This window comes from Tyto alba, unplaced genomic scaffold (genome assembly GCF_018691265.1).
Source record: "Tyto alba isolate M040663 unplaced genomic scaffold, T.alba_DEE_v4.0 Super-Scaffold_14, whole genome shotgun sequence".
Classification (NCBI taxonomy): domain Eukaryota; kingdom Metazoa; phylum Chordata; class Aves; order Strigiformes; family Tytonidae; genus Tyto; species Tyto alba.
In genome coordinates this window covers 27,638,093-27,657,992 of record NW_024881276.1, presented here as the reverse complement: position 1 = coordinate 27,657,992, position 19,900 = coordinate 27,638,093, and the positions used below count along the sequence as shown (strand labels likewise).

General features: G+C 38.5%; 1 protein-coding gene across 1 annotated transcript in view; it reads right to left on the bottom strand.

The window, feature by feature from the left end:
• The window catches only part of KCNJ6 (potassium inwardly rectifying channel subfamily J member 6), a 167,412-nt gene that overhangs the window by 96,531 nt on the left and 50,981 nt on the right, over positions 1-19,900 (bottom strand). The gene's annotated exons all lie outside the window — the stretch shown is intronic.

Genomic DNA, 19,900 nt, shown 5'->3' with positions numbered 1-19,900 from the left:
CCTTGTGATGGGGGAATAGAATATTCTCCTGGCTCTTTTACCTCCAATCTTGTCTGTGTTATGGCAGGGAGCTCTCATCAAGTGAACCAAGGACAAGACACAGGAGAGCAGTGGCTCTCCACAGAGACTGAGACATTCATGCCAAGATCTGAGTGGTGGTGGTAGATGTGACCACCTCCTGTGTGGAAAGCACTGAAAGAGGATAAGGGTGATGATTCAGTTTGTGTGTTCCCATCTGAGGGCAAAATGCATCATAAACCAACTGTAATTTCTGCACTTGTCCTTAGAAAATAGTGTGGGCACGTAATATAACTCTGTGGGCTTCCTTGGTGCAGAAGCCGGTGAGGGAACACAGACAGATGGAAAGCTATCAGAGAGGACTTGTTTTTCCTTAGGAATCTCAGTTGTTAGAGCATTGGTGCTATACTTCCCAGATATCCTGTGATATGAGTAATGCTACCCTGGGAGCAAAACGAGGCAGGGAGGCGTGATGGGAAGGAAGGCACTTGTTCACCTTGTTTGTCTCTATACAGTATCATGATGGGCTTTTTAGGCTGAGCAAAGAATATGTGCACATAACTCCCTGTGAATGCACACTGAGATAAGACATGAAGCTCCTTGGCGGTTCTGACATGTACAGCTCTTGGCTCTGAGAACCGCAAACTCTGCCCACTGCCATGCTGCTTATATTCTGCTTGGTTGCACTACTGGGAAATAACGACAGCCCGTAAATGCTGAAATGAATCAGGCAGGGGAGCTTGCAAGTGGACCTGCATAGATGTGAAGATGGAGTAATCAACTGCCCTTTACCGCATGTTCGACAGAGCCAGGGCCTGCAGGACCCAGAGGGATATGGGAGCATGAGGATAAGGTGTAATGGCAAACTTGTCAGGGGAAGCTTTCAAGGCATCTGTCTCAACTGCTCCTGCCTTTATTCATTGCATTTGCACTTGCATAAGGACTAAATCAGAACAGAAGTTGAAAATCTCCCAGACAGCAGTGACTTGAAGTACTGCCTATACAACTTTGCTGAAATATGCATGAAGTGAATTTCAGCTAATACATTATTAATTTTGGTAATGCCACATCTCTAGCAACCTCAGATATATGGAGTAGTGAATCTGAATATTTAGAAAATTTGTCTTAAGTGTGTGTGTATGTACCTTCCTGACTACACACCTATGTGTGTGTCACATGAACGTGACCCGAGGTTTTTGTAAGCACTGTTTAAGAATCAGTCTTGATAGACACTGGATATAAAAAGACTTGCATCAATTTTTCCTTTTAACTGTTTAGTTCCCATTTACTGACCTTTTGTTCTTAATGCATTACAAGAACAGAAATGAATGCTTCCACAAGTTATTTATAGGAAAAAGCTTTAAAATAATATTTAAGAAGGATTTTTCACAGAGCATTTTATTTATATATAAAATAATAAATATAAAAGATTATATAAAAGAATAAATAACTGCACACTATACAGTCACATTTCCTGTGTGTCATGTTTTTACAGTCTTCATAATATTTATTGCTTTTAAAAATTTGAGTGATAACTTTCCTGTACTGCCATCAAAACTAGTTAGAATATATCTTAAAATGACAATTCATTAGGGTGTTGCCAATGTAGCTTTCTATCATTTTCTGAACTGTATTGCTTATATAATACAGCTAGTAGCAAATAATAATCTTTCGTGACATACGTTTCTGCTCTTGGGATGCATTCAGTGAGGTGAATAGAAAATAATATGAAGTAAAGATTACAGGAAGAAAGGACAAGGAGTTACCCCATCAGTCTTCTGCACTACTACAGATGAAATGACTGCTGCAGTAAAATAATACTATGTTAACTTTGTCACTTTATTCTCAAGATGGTGCTAAAGGACTGTAATGCATTTAAATACGTTAAATTTTTTGGGGGAAACTACAAAAAATAAAGATTTTGCTTTGTATGAATTGATACTATGAAAGAACTAATTGATTCCTTTTTATTTTAAAACCTATATATGTATCTGTGCTTAGAATGACTCTAGATCGACTGGCTTTGTTAAACAGACTTTCTTTACATTGAAATCCAGCTTCCAAACAGCTTTACTAGTCTATCATGTGACCATATTTCAGGATCATTTAAAGATGACATTCTTATTGCTCTCTTCATAATATATAGGGAAGTCTGCTCCGTTAATTCAAATCTGAGTTAAAAACATATAAATATGCTGGAATTTTAGATGGAAACACAGTACAAAGCCATAATCTTTAATTAGTTACTGGATTTTACCATGAATGTTGTGGGAAATAGCAGCACTGAGCCTCGTAATTCTAAAGGCAGGGGCTGTCTGCTGTACCACCCTTGCGAGAACCCATGTAGAGGGCAGATCCTCAGCTCTTCTTGAAACTGGTTTAGATGATTTGAGGAAATTTATGTCTGTTTCTCTCAATTAAATAGTAAACTGGTTTAGTGCTGTTATGTTTTTTGGAAGTGAATATGAAATGCTTGACAAGTCACATCCCTTTTCTACACGTGATTATCTCAAGTGTTGTGCTAGTGCTTGTTGTCATACATGGTTGTAATTGTTGCTCACCTTGGTGTGAGGACCAAGTGATGTATTATCTGTCTTGTAGGCAGAGAGCTGAAAAATTAAAGTGCTTCTCCACTGTATCTGTGAGAACATATTCCCTGTGATTCTTTCAGATGACTCTTCATACATGCAAAGGCAAATACATTGCCAGCTCACCTTTCTTTGATGTTAAATCTCCAACATGCATTTTAACAACAACCACTTACCATGTAGCTTTATTTCAGTTTATGAGGACCAGTCTCTTTATTCTTACAGGACTAGTAGGCAGAAGTGGCCCAGAGATTTTATCAAAAAAAAACAAAAGAGGAGAACCTGGATTTGCTCTGAATACAACTGTAGTACAGTGAACATTGGCCACCATGGAAGGTGCAGAGGGCTCCGACAGGATTCTCCATCCCTGCAGCAGGTGCAGGTATCTGTTATGCTGAGGTAGCTTAATGTTCCCTATTGCTTCTTTGTTTTCTTCTTTTTTTTTTTAATCCTTTTTTTTGGGGCGTGGGGATATTTATTTGAAAAGGTATACTATCTGCAACTTTTTTGAAAAGACATTTATGTTTGAGTGGAGGCTAGGAGTGCCTTGTTCTGGCCAGATGTTAATCTCCCTATCATTGTCTCAATAAATGACTTCTGGTTGCCACTTTCTGCCTATGCTTTGTGCTATACAAAAAGGCATCATTCCTTCAAATCCATCAGTGGTTTATAGTACTGGGTGCATTGCTCCAGCACATCACTTCTTTTAAAACAGTCTGAACAGCCTGATGAGAAATAGATACAGTGGGGATGCCCGGTCATGACTACCATGCTTTCTTCTGCCAGAAACCATTAGGCCAAGAAGGAAGTACATTCTTCAGGGGTCTGGCATTAGAAGTTGTTTATCAGCAAGGGCTCTTCATTAATGAAAGCTAGATCTTGTCTTTCATGGGATGGGGCAGAGCTGGCAGAGGAATCAGATCATGGGTTCAGTAGCACTTCTATCTATCAAACCCACTGGCATTGAATTTCAGAGCAAACTGTGCCTCTTTCCTCTTGAGTATCCTGATTGCATTGCATAGCACAACTACTGGTGGATGGGTAACAACACACCTACTGCTATTTCAATGTACTTTAGTTCTCTAGTGCCTGGTTCAAGCAGGATGAGAGCTGCCTTCTGCCACTTAAGCAGTTATTTATGTGCCATGGGATGGGGGAGGGAGTCTGCTGCACTAGTGTGGGATCTGTATTTTAATCTGCTGCTGGTGAAAGATACACATGTATCCCATCTGTATCCTATCATCGTATGATGGCAGGTAGCTTCCTCTTCCCTTTAAAAAGAAGATCTGGTATGCAAAAATAACTGTATTAAAAAATATTTTTAAAGCCACAAGTTAGCAAAATTAGGACGTGAGTACTTATAATATGGTCTCTAATTGTGTTTTGCTTTTCCTCTGGGAAATCTTCATCTGCAGAAGGAGTGATGTTTAGTGTGGGAATCAGAGATATGCAGTGAAAAAGGTGGCTGATTGTACATCTAATTTCTTTTTCACTCACAAAATTCACAGGCATATAAATAATGACCTTGTAATTAGATGACTGTTCAGTTCCTGGTCCCTAGCTCTGGTTTAGTTGTCCTTTTGGAAAGCTTACAGAAATACTTAATTAAAGTTGTGGTTGGCTGTCATTCCTGGGTGCTCAGCTGAGACCTGGAGATTCTGTTTTTAATCTGTTACCAAGCCTTTGCACCTGATATTGCTGAGGCTTAGCACCTTTGGCAGAAGGCTGATTGGGATGCAAATGGACAGGGGCTTGGGACATCATTACTTGTAGCCCTCATCTCTGGTTCCTCTAGTGGCTTTTGGCACTAAGTCTGAGCTCCCGTCTCAGTTTCTGTCTACAAGGTGGAGACACAAACAGCTTCCTTTATTGTCTGCAAAGTACTTGGACACTGTGTTCAAAGTCCTGCAGGACAACCCAGGAGGAAATATGTGAGCAAGTGGTAGGACTTGGTTGTGTTAGTATTGGCACCTCCGAGCTTGAGGGTTCTCTGCTCCGAAACCACAGCTGCTTCAAGCCTTTCACTACAGACTGATGGGCACAGCATATGTATAGACACAACTGCTTTTTCCCTGATACTCTCATACGTCACTGTCATTTACAGATCAGCTGTACATAGTTTCTCTTTTATGTTACTGGCAGTGTAAGGTTTAAAGCCAAAACAAATTCTCACCCAAGAAGTCAGTCCATCACCACCTCCTCCAATCTAATCAAAGGTTGTGTAAGATACATATACATTTATATACACACGAATCTCTGCATATATATGTGTGTGTGTATATATATCCATTTAAGATATTTAAGAAATAGGTTGTGCACATGAAAATTATTTTAAATGAAAAAAAAAAGTCAGGTCTTTAATCCATAGTACATCAAATATTACCTTTAGTTATGTGGGAAGAGAGTTGAGGAGGATAATAAAGCCTGAAATTACTGAGCTGTTTGTAGAAGTAGTTAGTGAACATGGGCAATATTCTGTTGTTTAAAAAGCAAAATCCCCAAGGATTTTGAGTCCGTGTGTTCAGTGTGCATGCATGGCATGTCTATCTAATAGATCAATATTTCACAGACCAAGAACAATTTACATGACAGACTGTAAATTATAATGGCTCCCAAACCAGCTAGTATAAATGGATTCTAAACAGCGTGAATCAATAGCAGGCGCTTCTCTAATAGCCTCCCCACTGCTGGTGGGACACAAAAGCTGAAACGCCACATCTGTTGTTCTGTTGCTACCTTGGGAATGCCTGATGCTACATATCCCATCCAGATCTTTGTTCTGGTCATTATTTTTTTTTTTTTTTACATTTTCTATTGAAAATCTTGGCAGGATAACCTATAGCCCTGTGTGGAAACTTAAGATTCTCACTGTTTATGCCTAAGCAAATCAAACTTCTTATATATACAGATGCACAGCTGACATTTATTTAAGCACAATGTCCCATTGGCTTCACAGCCAGATGTTAGGAATGGGATGGCATGGTTTTGTGGGACACATGGTTTTGTCCCCAGTGGTAAGTCTCATCAACATACTGATGATTAGGTAGTAAATACTTCTGAAATGCTAAGTGTTGATCATGGAGAGAGACACACTGTGGCTAAGGATTTCTGAAGGGACACAGTCCTCCTCAGACAACCCTAATTCTCCGTCTTCTTCTGTCACACCTATAAAGCATTCACTTGAGCTACTCCTATGAAAGAGCTCCTGCTCAGTTTGCTAATAATCTCTTTCATTTGTTTGTTCTAGTAAAAGAGTTCATCAATCCCTTCCATGCTTTTGTAGATCTGTACTCTTCTCTTTTGGATTCTCGGGTCCCTTGTTCTTTCTCCTTGGATCTCAGACATTTTTGAGCTGCTTTAATTTTCTTCATTTTCTTACAAATTCTCTTTCATTCCTGATGATTCCACTGTGCCTTCTTCCATAGACATACTGCATTTTTTCATGTATCTTGTGTGAATGATTAGTAAAGAAACAGCCTTGCCCTCAGAAAGACAAAATAAAACAAAACAGAACAAGACATCTCAACCAAATCAAAACCAAACAAAAAACCCAAAGGTAACTTCTCCTTCCCCAGCAATCTCTGATTCAACAACTGTGTGGTTTATATACATCTGCTGGTGATAGGAGTGAAAGCTTATCTCTGTCCCTGCCATCATCGCTTAGCTCTACTCCCATTAGCCTGATCCCTCTGTCCCAATAGTCTATTTCTGATCCATGTTCATTGTACCCCACATGTCTGCATGATGGTTTTGAACTGTGAGTTATGTGAGGACTTGTCTTCTAGTACCTGTACTTTCGAAGAGGTGTTGATTTTACAAGGTTATACAGGTGTAAACAGGATATTAAGAATCTCACCTATCTCTTCCCTCCTCACAACTTTTCTGTGTTTCTTTTGAACTGTAATTAAGTCTCTGATTTCTAGTTTCATTTTCTTAAGGTCTATCTGACAGCTGAATGTTAATATGTCTAAGAAAGGAGTTCTTACTCTCCTCCTCCCTTCCAAAAACCCTCTCTTGTCTGCATTCCCAGTTCTAGTTATTGGTGTGAACAGAGGGCTCTGTTATTTCTGTCTCCATAGCATTTCATCATTTCAGTATCATCTTTAATTCCCCTGGTTTTTCCTCACTTCTTCATTGCTTAGTTAAGTGGTTTTATAAAGATCTTGTATGCCTTTTCTATCTAATCACAACACTAAAACTGCTGTAATCTACACTGTGTAATATACATAGACTGAAACACAGTCTGTAAAGCTGCTGCTAAGATTTCCCCTTCCTCCCCTCTGCACACATATATTCTCACACACCTCTCCCCTCTTCACCATTGCAATTGTGTTCTCAGTTTTCCCAACTCTCTGCTAGCACTTTTTCTTTCTATTATTAACTTGAAGCTTCTTCTGCCTTTCAGAAAGCACAAGAAATCAGATCCTAGTTACAGATCTGCTTTTCTCTTCTCTGTTTATTCACCCTGCATCCTTTAAAAGTACATTTCCTTACGATGTCCCATAGTCATGAAATTGCCAGTCAGTCATGATCAGTGAAGTACATATTCCTTGTTGCACTCTTCTTTCTTGTAAATGTGAACTCTCTGGTGCAAGAGTTGTATTTATGATTTGCCACAGATTGTCTTTTGTACAACTCAGTGTATGTGTCTGATACTCTAAAAACTGTAATGGATGATTGGCAAGAAAAGGAGGAAGAAAGAGTGGATAGGGGTATGGCAAGTGAATTGGCACTAAGGACTTAGAGTTGCCTGGTCAGTCTAATTGGAAGAGTGTCTTTCGAAGCCTCAGGGCAAATACTATAGATTGTTTAGTGTATTTCCATGTATAAAGGGATAAGAGTGGAAAAGAGGAAGAAACAAAACAGTCTTTTTTTCCCTCTGCAGTAATCCAGAAATGCTTGGCTGAGATGGGCTAATATTAAAATGAAAGCACATTGTCACACTCTTCCCACACCTCCGAGCAACAGACTGAACTATACATAAGAGACAGTACTCCCTAACATCTGACTGAAGCACATTTGCTTTCATTGTGCCAAGAGGAGGATGGAGATGGTATCAACACCTTGCTTTAAAAATGTTGTGAGCAAAGATTTTTAAAAAAAAGAAAGAAAAGAAAAAGAACAGAAGAAGGCGGCTTATATTTGGAGCTCAAATTGTGATTTATACTGACAATTTCAGTGGTAAGCAATTCCATTGTTTTTTAGCGTTTGTTTTTTTGTTTTTGTTTTTTTTTTTTTAATTTTAGGGGTTTTTACCTCTTAGCTCTCCCTGAGGCTATAAACCACTTCTAGCATAATAATCCAACAGCAGTTGTAGCTTTCTCTCAGGCAACACTACCTGCTCTTTGCTGAACTCCCTGCCCCAAAACGAGGATATACTATGAATGTATGATATATTTCCTTCCTTCCTCCCTCCCTCCCTCCCTTCCTTCCTTCCTCCCTCCCTCCCTCCCTTCCTCCCTCCCTCCCTCCCTCCCTCCTTTCCTTTCCCTCTTTCCATTCCTCTCCCTTTCTCTCTCTCTCTCTTTCCCTCTTTCAGCAGCTCCCCTCACTCTTCACTGGTATGCGCTCTATTGTGACTCCTTAAGACTTATAAATGTCAGTCCTTCCCCCAAGCCTCCCCCCACCAGATTCTGCTGTTTCAGTTCTCCAACATCTCTTGCTATATATAGCCAATTTGTCTAACTGAGTAGAAAAAAAAAAAACCACCAACCCTTTACTTTCTGTAGGGAATACCAGCAAAGCAGCAAATATTGCCATGGCAACAAGCCTCTCAATCTATCAGACTCTTGCAGTATCTAATACATAACATAATCTCTAAGGCGGAGACTAGTGTTGAAAAATGAACATGACATATTGTCACTTCAGGATTTAATATCCCTTCCCCATGACCTTAATTAGCTCACCTTATTTGGGGTAATTGTTCAATTTCTGATAGAAACTTCTATTTTATTTTGCTTTACTGAGGAAGCTAATGTGTGATCTGCCTTCATTAAAATGCAACTTTTGACTTTTTCCCCACAAACATGCCACAAAATGGGAGTTTCTATAGTAACACACAATGCGGACTTAATTTGAAATTATAATCTCTTGATAAAGATGAGATTCCCCCAGCCCCCTTCTCAATGTATTTTCTTTTTTTTTTTTTTTAAATTGCTTTTGCCACAGTGGTATACCTCTCTTCTGTTCCAAAGCAAGTTTGAAAAGAGTTTCTTAAAATTAAAAACCATCATCTAACAGCACTGCTGAAGTTAAAAATACACATTCTCAGCATTCATTTCCTTGTGCATTAGAAATTTTGTATAATTTGGTTGCTTTTTGGCCTCCTCTTATTCTTAAATTATTAAATTCTTTTGCTATGTCTGTTTAATGCCGTGGAAAAAGGATAACTGTGTTTAAGCCAACAACACTTGCAAGGGTTACTGGAAAGGCCTTTATCTAGTTTAATAATGGGCTTGTGTTTTTATCCTAGTTTTCTAAGACATACACTATTATGATGTCTGTTTATTGCTCATCCAATGTGACAACTTAAAAAAAATTTAATCCACTGACCAATTTCAATAGCATTTAAGAAGCATTTCCAGGCCTTCTGTTGTTGAGTGGGAAGATGTAGATCTGCAAAATCTTTTGTCAAGGATTTGGAAGTGGAGGTGGGAGGGAGGGAGAAGGGTTTGACTGCAGTTCGGGTGTCCAAGTAGGAGCATGCAGGAGTGAAATATTTAATGGAGAACTGGACTTTGCTAGTGAGGCAGAGGGAATCAACTGTCTACTCCTAAACAGTGAGGTGTTTGGGGAGGGAACTGACACCTACTGCGAATGGCCCACATGAAAATGGTTTGACACACCACTCTTACTAAATCAATTTCACAGAATGAAGCCTAAATCTCACTGTTAATCCCTCCCATCAACAATGTTTCTCCAGGGCTTCAAGTCAGGCTTCTCATAGCCATGCAGTTTACCATTTGGACTTATCCATTCAAGCTGTGAAAGCAGCCACAGAGACCACTGCCTCCTTCTCCTTTTGGCTCTGCATCTCATAGGGAGGGGTTATCAGTTATGGATCCCTCACTATTCACAGGCATTTGCACAAAGTTCTACAGATGTTTCTGAACAGTGAACAACAGAGTTTTGCCAACAGCCTGACTCAAGCTTTGCTACTAGTCCACCTATTTGCCAACAGATTTCTGCATGGTTGTTTCAGATCTACCCCAAAAGAGAAGAAAGGACAAACTCTACCAATTTGAAAAAAATGTACTTTAAAACTAGACCATTGCAAGCTTCTTTGAAATGTGGTAATTTCAAATGTTACCCTTACACCTTCAAAACAGCAGCAGTCTTTGGGAGTTCTGTAAACATCAGTCAACTGTGGTGAAATCCAGAACAGAATCTCTTGCAGTAGGGGCACAAAGTGAACCGAGACAACACTGGGTTTTAAAAACCGATCACATGCTCAAGACATGGTAACACAATGGTATTTAAGATCTTGACACTGGCAGTCTTTCCACTGTGTGGATTGTTCTACCTGAGTATCAGTCAGTGAGATCATACCTTAATGCAGGGGTCTACCAGTTCAAAGTTATTGACATAAAGACATTATTTAAATGACTTCATGAATCTCCCTCATTCCTTTTCATGCTAACATCATGGGCACCTTATAAAATTAGGGAGGTAGAAAAACAGTAGAATTTTTTCTGTTCACTTTAATGGGTTTTGTATCATGCTTTTCATGAATTCATTTTTAAACATTGCAGCCCAGCACTTATGATTGAATGGATACTAAAAATATGCAGCATTCACCCACAAATTAGTACAACAGCATGAATTACTTGTGCCTTAAATAGTAATACTCCCCTAAATAATAATGCTATCACCAAAAAGACACTCAACCACATGCAAGAGCAATATGCCATAGGAAACAAACTGACTTAGCAGGAGGTCTGTAGATAGTTCTTTTCTGCCTTATTAAAAAAAGGTAAAAAAAAAAAAAAAGATAAGAAAATGTACTCCAATAAACCATCTTATGTTTCGGTAGTTTTCAAAGGAAATTATTCTTTGCCTATCATTAAAATAACTTTTCAAACAATACTAGAAAACAGAGCAGAAGGAGATATTTAAACTGCCTCCCAAAGCTGTCAAGTGAAAGTATAGGTTTTCTAACCTCAACAAAAATGTGTCACTTTTAAGGAGAAATAATCGTGCTATTTGTTGTCCTTTTGATTTGCAGCTAGGTTAGCAAACGCTTCATGACATGTGACGTGGCTCCATTGTGTAAGTTCCTTGGAGCAACAGAGGAAATCTACGATGTAGAGATAGCAGGCTCAGATTGACAATGATAAATATGTCAGACGATGACAATCATTCCATGAATTTAGTTCTTGTGAATGAACGAAAATGGTAATTTAAAGTGTCATGATTTGGAAGCATAATCATCTCTATATCAGTCACTCACAGTCAGCTGTAGTAGAACAGAGTCTGATATTGTTCCATGCATAAAGCGTGAGCTGCATGAAGACATACGGGTACAGATTTGGAGTCAGACAGAAGCATCCAATCTGACCTCCTAGATAAAATGACCAATTAAATTTCACCCAAGGACTGAGCCCAATCACTTACATACCACTAAAACTTGTCTGAATTGATGCATATTAGACAGAAATTGTGTGTTTATACAAGCCAATATATTTTGTCTCCAGTCTCTTTGGCCACGCTGCTCTCAGTCCCCACACTAGCTGGGTGAGGAAGAACCCAGCTGGGGAAGGGCACACCTCGGTGAAAGTCCTTGTAACAGTGGCTGGTGACTCTTCTCAGCTTCAAGAAGCATCATGGGTTTTCTGCCTCTTTGTAAGATGCTAACTTGCCTTTGGGAATTCCATAGGATCTCTGAGGTCTCAGGACCAAATTGGCATAGTTTAGTAGCCATGATTAGAGCTCTTACTACTGCTCAGGTGGACACAGGTGGACCACACTGACATTTGATTAAAAGGGTTCCCAGCCTTAAAACTATAGGAAGACTGAAGGTTATAACTGCTGAGTGACACTCCTAATGTGGGGCTGGTGGTGGTGATGGTAATAGGTGGTATTCATAGGTGATGACGAGGGAGATTCACATCTCTCACGCAGACTGATGTGAATTTCTTCTGTGAAACCACCCACAGAAGAGGTTTTTGCCTAGTCTTTACTGGTTAGTGGATCACTTTCTTCTAGCCTTCCTCCTAGTAGATCATCTCCTTCTAACTCCTTGTATTTTAATGTCTGAAGTACTAAACCATGTGTTTGTAGCATAACAGCCCATCTCTGCCAGGATTCTTTTAAACTCTTTATCTATCCTATAGCAAAGTGTTTCATAGGCTGTATGCTCTATGAAAAGTATTTCCTTAGATGTGGTGACATTAAGGTTTTCTGATATCTGTCTTTTGCTATCTCCCCTCTACACAAGTAGGTGTTGTCAGAAAGAGTAAAGAGAAATGCATCTAACTGAGGTAGATTCCAATAGCTGGGCTGAAATTACCTGTGTTTGTTGTGAGAAAACACAGGATTTTATTTCGGATGAATATTGATTCTGATGATTTCACTTAGCTCAACAACTGTCAGCTGTAGCAACTTGCTTTTTTTTTTTTATTTATTTTTTTGGTGTTAAGTTGTAAGTCATTAAGCCAAACTAAGAACAGATAGTCAAATTTGGGCTGCAACTCCAATATCCAGGGGAAGACTTCCAGATGAAATGGCATATGCTAATGCAAGAGGCAAGAGCTAGGCTTCTTAACATAACTTTGCTGCTGCTACTCCTGTATTGAGAGTGAATGAAACACCACATTTCTGAAGCGTTCATTTTTAATTGCCAATTAGGTAAGAGCTGCATGTCTGCTTTTGCTGCTATCTGTATTCTTTTTCCTTTGTGCAAAGCTTTCTGTTTTCCATTAATTTGCTTAGAGGTATGTGGATTAAGAAATGTGCTTATGAAGTATGATGATGACCAAGTGGAGGGAGTTCAGCAAAGAACAACCAGGACTGCAGGTGTTGAATGCTGAAGTGGACTATAAAATCTAACTCTGCAGTTTAATTATGAGGTGATTAGAGAGGGATTCTGCAAGCTGGCAAATATTTGAAGTGGGGAGATAGGGGAATTATTTACAGGAAGGATGATGACAGGAAGAAGGAACAGTCTCTTGTGATATGGCAGACTTTCATGCAGTGCACGGTGCTAACAGTGAGGATCAACGGGTGCACACAACTGTGTTCTCCCTCTCCTGCAGGGTTGTATGCCTGTGCAACATGCCTGGGCTGCAACAGCAAAGGGGGCGATGCTGAAGTCTGGGATAGACTGATGTTGGGGTGCAGAACAGCCCCATTGCACAATCACTGCTATCCCTGCATCTGAAAACAATGCTGCAGTGACTCAAACGAGGACAGATCTTACAGGTCTCTTCCTTCTTGTTGGTTTACATTTTAACAGCTCTCTTACTGTTGGCAATGACTCTCACTGGAGTCTTTTTGGTTTTCTCCTCCATGTATTTCAAGATATTTTATGGTAAAAGGAATAGTGGTAAATAAAGTTAGAAGAGCCTGAGCTATGAGTGCTGGCAGTGGTTCAGAAATAATACATTTTGAATTAATGTGTTCTGTGCACAAGAGAGAGTTTGACTTGTAGGCATTATTTTGCCCATAATATGGTTAATATGGTCCTTGTTATCCCCTGTCAAATGCTTGAAGAGCAATGGAGGCAGGTGAAAAATACAGGGAGAATAAAGTCTAGCTTTAGGGATTAATTTAATACCCGATTATAAGGCTTTTAAAAGACATCTGTCAAAAATACCATGATAAGACCTTTCATTGTTTATATTGAATAATGCAACTGGGCCCTTTTCCTAGTGAAGTGGGGCATTTATCTTTCACATCAAAGAGTTTATCGTACCATGTTCTATGATATTTTCCATTCATTGATTCTGGACACCATTGCAACTAATTTTCAAAGTCTAAGGGTTTCAAAATCCAATACATTTATGGTACTACCTGTTTAACAGCTGTTCTTGTACATCTCAGATGCCTTTTTTTCCTGGATTGTTTTTCCATTAACTGTTGACCAGAATTCTTTGCTATTCATCATGCTATGCTTATTTCCTAGAACAAAAATCCATTATGGTCTCTTATCTGCTTGATAGCTCAATAAGCTTGATCCAGGTCAGACAGTTTCTACAGCTTTCAGAAACATTGATCCTGTTTTTCACCATTTAATTCAATTCATCTGCTCTCTACGAAGATAACTGATTAGATGTTTTTAATGATTTCTTTATTCTGAGTGAATATTAATTTCCTGCTCTTTACATATATAATGCACACTTTTCTTTCAGCACTATGTACTTCTCACTTCTCCAACTGAAGTCCATTGTTGGTTAGCACCTTTGGAAGATTTAAATGCATGTTAAATAAATAGAGAAGAAACTCTGCATTAGAAAAGCATTAAAATTGTGAAGCCAAGACCCAGATAGCTGGAAATAGACAGTTTTGTGTGCAATGGCAACTGGCCCACATGTGAACATACCTACATATTATTCAGGGTATGATGAGAAAATGTCTCAAAAAGAGCTTTAGCCACTTAACTAACATTTTTGGCAACTTAGTCCCATACAGCGGTCCTCAAAAACTGGTACTTAAAATCTGAAGTGACTTCTGCTTTCAATATTTAATTTCTGCACATGCTTAAAGTAATTCTAATCATGCCCAGAAACCATGTATTTCCCCTCTAAAGATTGTCTTATACCTGGATGTATCTCATTCCAAATCTCATATGGATTCACAGTTTTGCCCTACTGCTGATCAGGAGATGTTATTACAATATGACTGTGGATTGTGCTCTGTAGAAAGCAGTGCTGTGGGAAGCTGTGAAGGTGTTTTATCTAATAGCTTTGTGTCTGGACCACTTAGATTTAGTGTATGGGATGGGTGCTTATCCTGGGAAACATGTGACTGAAAAAAAAACAGCTTTACTGTGCCATAGACCATAGCAGTGCAAAGGAAAGGCATTGAGAATTCTTAAATAGTGTCAGAGTGACTGTAGCCTCTGTTTTAGAAATGAGTGATCCTGAGCTAATACAAGGGAAGTATTGAAACACACACCTACCATGGAAAATGACAGCCCCAATAGAATAAATGTTAAAGGTATAAGTAGCCGGAAATACTGTGTTTCAATAAGTGGTACAATCCAGTCTATATGTAATCACTGTTCCTAACTAGAAAACCAGAAATTTTTACTTCATTCATAATTCAACTCTTGGTTATCTCATCTCCTATATTCTGAGTTTAATTTTCACAAAGATTTTAGTTTAGCAAATTAATGTTAGCAGTGCTATCAAAATTTAATAAGTTTTTGAAAAATCTAAGCTTCTAGAATCATATGACTATATGAGAGTCTTGGTTTTCATCTGGGGAAAAATTTCTGTCCCTCACACATGCAGAGGGAAATTAAAGAGAAGACCCTTAAAAGCTCAGAGAATGCAGAAGCAAATACTCTTCATACTGTTGTATCCTGAGGACTGGAAGTACTATCAATCAGCTTCCTGATTAAGACAAGTTTCTTTTGTTTCTTATTGCATATATAAGTTGACAGTTCGTCTAAGCCTCTGCTGATACAACAGTGAAACAATAGAACTTTTTGCTTTCTTGCATAATGAACTAGTGTTTTAGAATCTCATTCTCCTCTCAGAACTTGACCTTTATCATGAAGAAGAGACTGTATTTTCATGTAACAATAACTACATTGTTCTTTCTGTTCTTTTTTTTTTTTTTTTTTTTATATACATCAACTATTTTCTGCTAAAATAACAACAATAACAATAATATTAATAATAACCCAATACACATTCTGGTTACTTGTGCTTTAAATTTGGCCACATATTTAAGGAGTTAGGTTTGAAATAAATGTTATCAACCTATATATACAGAATCAAATTAGCAGTAATTAGAAGTTCCACTTAATAAAACACTTATCTCTATGGCTTAACGTTTGCTATATAACTACTCCTCCAGAAATAACTATCACAATAGAAATCTTTTCTTACTGAAATATTCTGGGAAATCAAGCTTTCCTATTCTACTCTTGGCACACCCTCATAAGAAGGCTAACCATAAAAGGATGAGTAGGTAGCTTGAAAATAAATTACTCTAACTTCCTCAAGCATGGGCAAATGACTTTCTTGAATGAATTTTCTGAATGTATTAGAGTTTTTGCACTTGAATTTTGCATTGCAAGAATCTGCTCTTTCTAACAAATTGATGGTATTTGATATTAGTGGAAAATGTTGAACTGGGTACTTGTACTTAGAAATGCTTTCTGAGACTGAAGAATCAGTGTTCTAGAGCAATGATATGGAAACTCAGGGTTTAGGATCAGTTCTCCAAAGTCCTAATTCTGTGTATGCACAACTAGTGGTGTGTTCACACAAGATAGCATTTATGCACGTACCGCCAACTCGTGATGTGATAATAAAAGGGTTAGGTTTCTGAACAAAAGAAAAAGATAAAAGATGTAGTACTGGGAAAAAAAAATGAACTAGAAAGGTCACGATGTTCTACAGTAAGAGAGAGTATATTGGGTATGTATTTACTGTAACATACCATATGTTTTTCTTACATGTCATAAAACAGTAATTCAAAATAATTAAAACTGCTCAAAAAATTCCAGACTACCCTGGCACATGTAAATCTGAAAATGCTGTGACTTTTAAGTAACTCAAATCAGGCACATTTTTCTCTTTATACACCCTTTCTACAAGTATGAGAGACAAATGGGGACGCTTCAGATTCAGACACTGGAGACAAGAAAAAGAAAGCTTTTGGGAAAAGCACTCCATCACAAACCAGATCTTTCCTAGGGTTTGTCTGCTGGAATTTCTTTCAGGTTAGCTTCTACAACCCCCCCACATCCCCCCCCGAAAATTTCCTGCCATCCGTAATTCAGAAGGTTTTATCTGGAGTCATCTAAGGACTCAGTATTTATTATTTCACTGTATTTGGATGTAAATTTACAGATATTTGGAGTATATATATATTTTTTTTAACAGGTGAAGGAACATCCTTATTTTAAACCAACTCTTCTGCCTCTGGCTGTCCTCATGCAGGTGTATCATGTGGCTTAACTGGGCAGCAGAACAAACATGACTGTTTACTGATGTGCCCCTACTGCTGGAGGGCATGTTAATTGGATGTCACTTCTCTGTTTAAATGCTTCAAGGCAGCCAACCATGCCCATTTTCAATTCTAGCCTGTAGCAATTTCACACTGCTCATGCCACACATTGATTATGCTGCAGCCATCATATGGTACACTAGATCCATGCTTCTACATAATTCGCAGCTGAGACCTTGGACTTCTTTGTTACCTTAGGGAGAAGGGTTTTTACAAATTTGTCTGTACACCAGTGACCTGTAGACCTCAGAGCTCAGACTGGATGAAAGAGAAGGGACACATTCATATTCTCAATTGGTCTTCAACACAGAGTACATCTCTGACAGAGCTTTTAGCAATATCAGTACCCTGAGGAGACCTTTGCAGGTGCTATCCAAGACGGCGAGCCATCATGTCGCAAAAGAAGCAACCAGCTAACCCCTGACATAAGGTAGACATCCCACAGATACCAATTAGGAGTTGTGATGTAGACAGCTTGCTTTCACCCAAGGCAACTCAGGAACATGCTGCACACCTTGTCTAGCTGGATAGCAGGAGGAAAAACTGATGGAACTAGAGAGGAAATTATTTTAAATTGCATAACATTGGACCCTAAAAGGACTTTTTAAAGGTTCTATCAAGACATCACCATATTTGGCTACTCAGTGTCTTGTGATAACTCTTATGCCACAATGTATTCAAGATGACTGTTATTCCTGAGGACTGAATAGTTCTGTTTCTTTGAATATTTAATTTTTAATATTGGCTGAATACATCAGGCTGAACATCTGATACCTTCCTGTACTGCTTAGTATTTGCTTTCCTATGTTGCTTGCTGTGCTTTAGCCATTCACAGGCAAGATGATGACATCTTTTGGGTTAAAAATGACCACCAGTGCATGGGAACACGAGAACGACAGGGAGAGAAGAAAACAGAATAATTTGGTTCCTGGTTTCATTTATATGCTTAGCCTTTAAGTATTCTGAGATCATATGAGGTAAATTGCCTAACTCAGGCTATAAAGAAATTTCAAAATGCATATGGATTTTAAGGCATTATAAATAAATTCTTGGACAGCTCCCTGGGGCTCAATGTAATTATGGTGGCTTTCTGCTAATTCTGTGCAAGTGTTGTAAAATAAGAACTCTGGGCAAAGAGTGGTCTTATTTGGTATGCATTTCTGCTTCTGTATCAGCTCTAAGGGACTATCCCCAAAAATTTAGCACAACATTTCTTTCTTGTTTGCACTTAAATGGTTGTATTAAAATGATTTTCACTCTTTTTTTTTTTTTTTAACTTTCAAGGTGGACAGTTCTCTCAACACACACAAGTACAGGGCTCTGTAATGATACTTCATATCCTTCCATCATCATAAAGATCCTATAGAAATAGGATAGAAATTATTAAAACATTTTTTTCCTTACTAATCTTCCCTACAATGTGACAGATCCTCTAAGAATGGAAATACAAAATGTGACAAGAATATAGACTGTTATCCCTGTTGGTGAAGATAACAGAACTGGAGCAACTACTGGATCAGTGTTCTCTGTCTTTCTCATAGCATGCAGCATGACATGAATCTCAGGTACCGGGATTTTCTTACTGCAGAGACATTCAGAGAATCTTTATGGAGAAGAAGGGGCAGAGAGCAGTGCCTGGTAACTTCATCAGAGCGTTCTGATAGAGAGAAAAAGATAGAGCAGTGGAGGGAAGGTGATTGATTATTTCTGGAACTGTGCAAAGATGTGAACAGAGGAAAGAGACAAGAAGCACAGCTCTTTGGTGAAACTGAAAGGCAAATAATAATTTTGTTATATTGGTACCATGATCAAGACATTTCTTAAGGCCTTTGAAATCCTTTAAGGTCTTAAAGGCTGTTTTTTATTTTCTCAGTTCCAAGAAAAAGGCCCTGCAGTCCAAACCAGAGGCTCACCCTATGCCAGTCTGTTGCCTCCCCATTACATTTATTTCCTTTTAATCTGTACTAGCTTGAAATTAACACTGCGGTATGCTCACTAAGAATTTTCTTTCCAGCTTGCAATGCAGTTTATGATTTATTAAAAATATTTTAAAATGTCATGAAATCTGAAAATTTCATAAAAGGCTACATGAAGTATGAACAGATCCTCACACAAAGCAGCAGTAAATCCTTTTAAGAAGCATGCTATTTTAAAGAAGCCAAATAAAAGTAACTTGCAAGACAAACATGAATCCTAAAGAAACCGCACAGTGCATTTTTGAGCTTGTGTTCCTAATCAGCTATAAAGTTTTGCAGAGGCCACTCCTCTGACTCTTCAGACCATTCAGAGAGTCTTCTTGCTTTCCCCTAACACTTTTTAGTAAGATTCCTTCACCTTGTTTCAGAAAGGCTGTGCAAATCCCAGCAAGTACCTAAGGCATAGGGCAGATACTACTTATCTGCTTCCACCTTTGATAGCAGATTGCTCCATTTCTTCATCCATCTCCCACCCATCCTTCAAGTCATATGTAAGGAGATACAGAGAACGATCTCAAAAGGAAGCGAAGTGAACGGGGAGAACAAAAAGGCAGGGAAGTGCTGCTGTAGGAACAGTCCTTCTGTACACAAACAGAAAAAAATAACTGGAAACAACTTTCTAATGTGAGTTTTATGCATATCTGTTTCTCTCCTATATTCTCTGGTTAAGCAGAGTAAAAGATTTATCCCTTTTAAAGTCAGTTTATTTAAGCTTGCATAGGCTGTCAAGCTAGATAAATTTTGGGAGAGACACTGGTTTGCCAGTATTTAATCCTAATTTGTCTACAAATTTTGTCCAGAAATAGATTATCCAGTCTGAGTCTCTCAGCTAGAAGTGTTTATAGGCACTACTCCATTATCTAGAGTCCATATTATGGCAGAAGTACAAACTATCTCTTGTTGCTTACATATCTAAGACAACACACACCTCTTAGAAACCAATGAAATCAATGGAAAGCTTTCCACATATCTCTCTGAGCATAATTCCTGTTGGATGAATGTGGCACAGGCAACAACTCTGAATAATTGCACAGGATTTAGTGTGACCTTTTGTAAGATTGTGAAGGAATGTATGCGCTAACCTGAATCAATTAGGCACTCATTAAATCCACCAGTAGTTACATACTATTTAAGTAA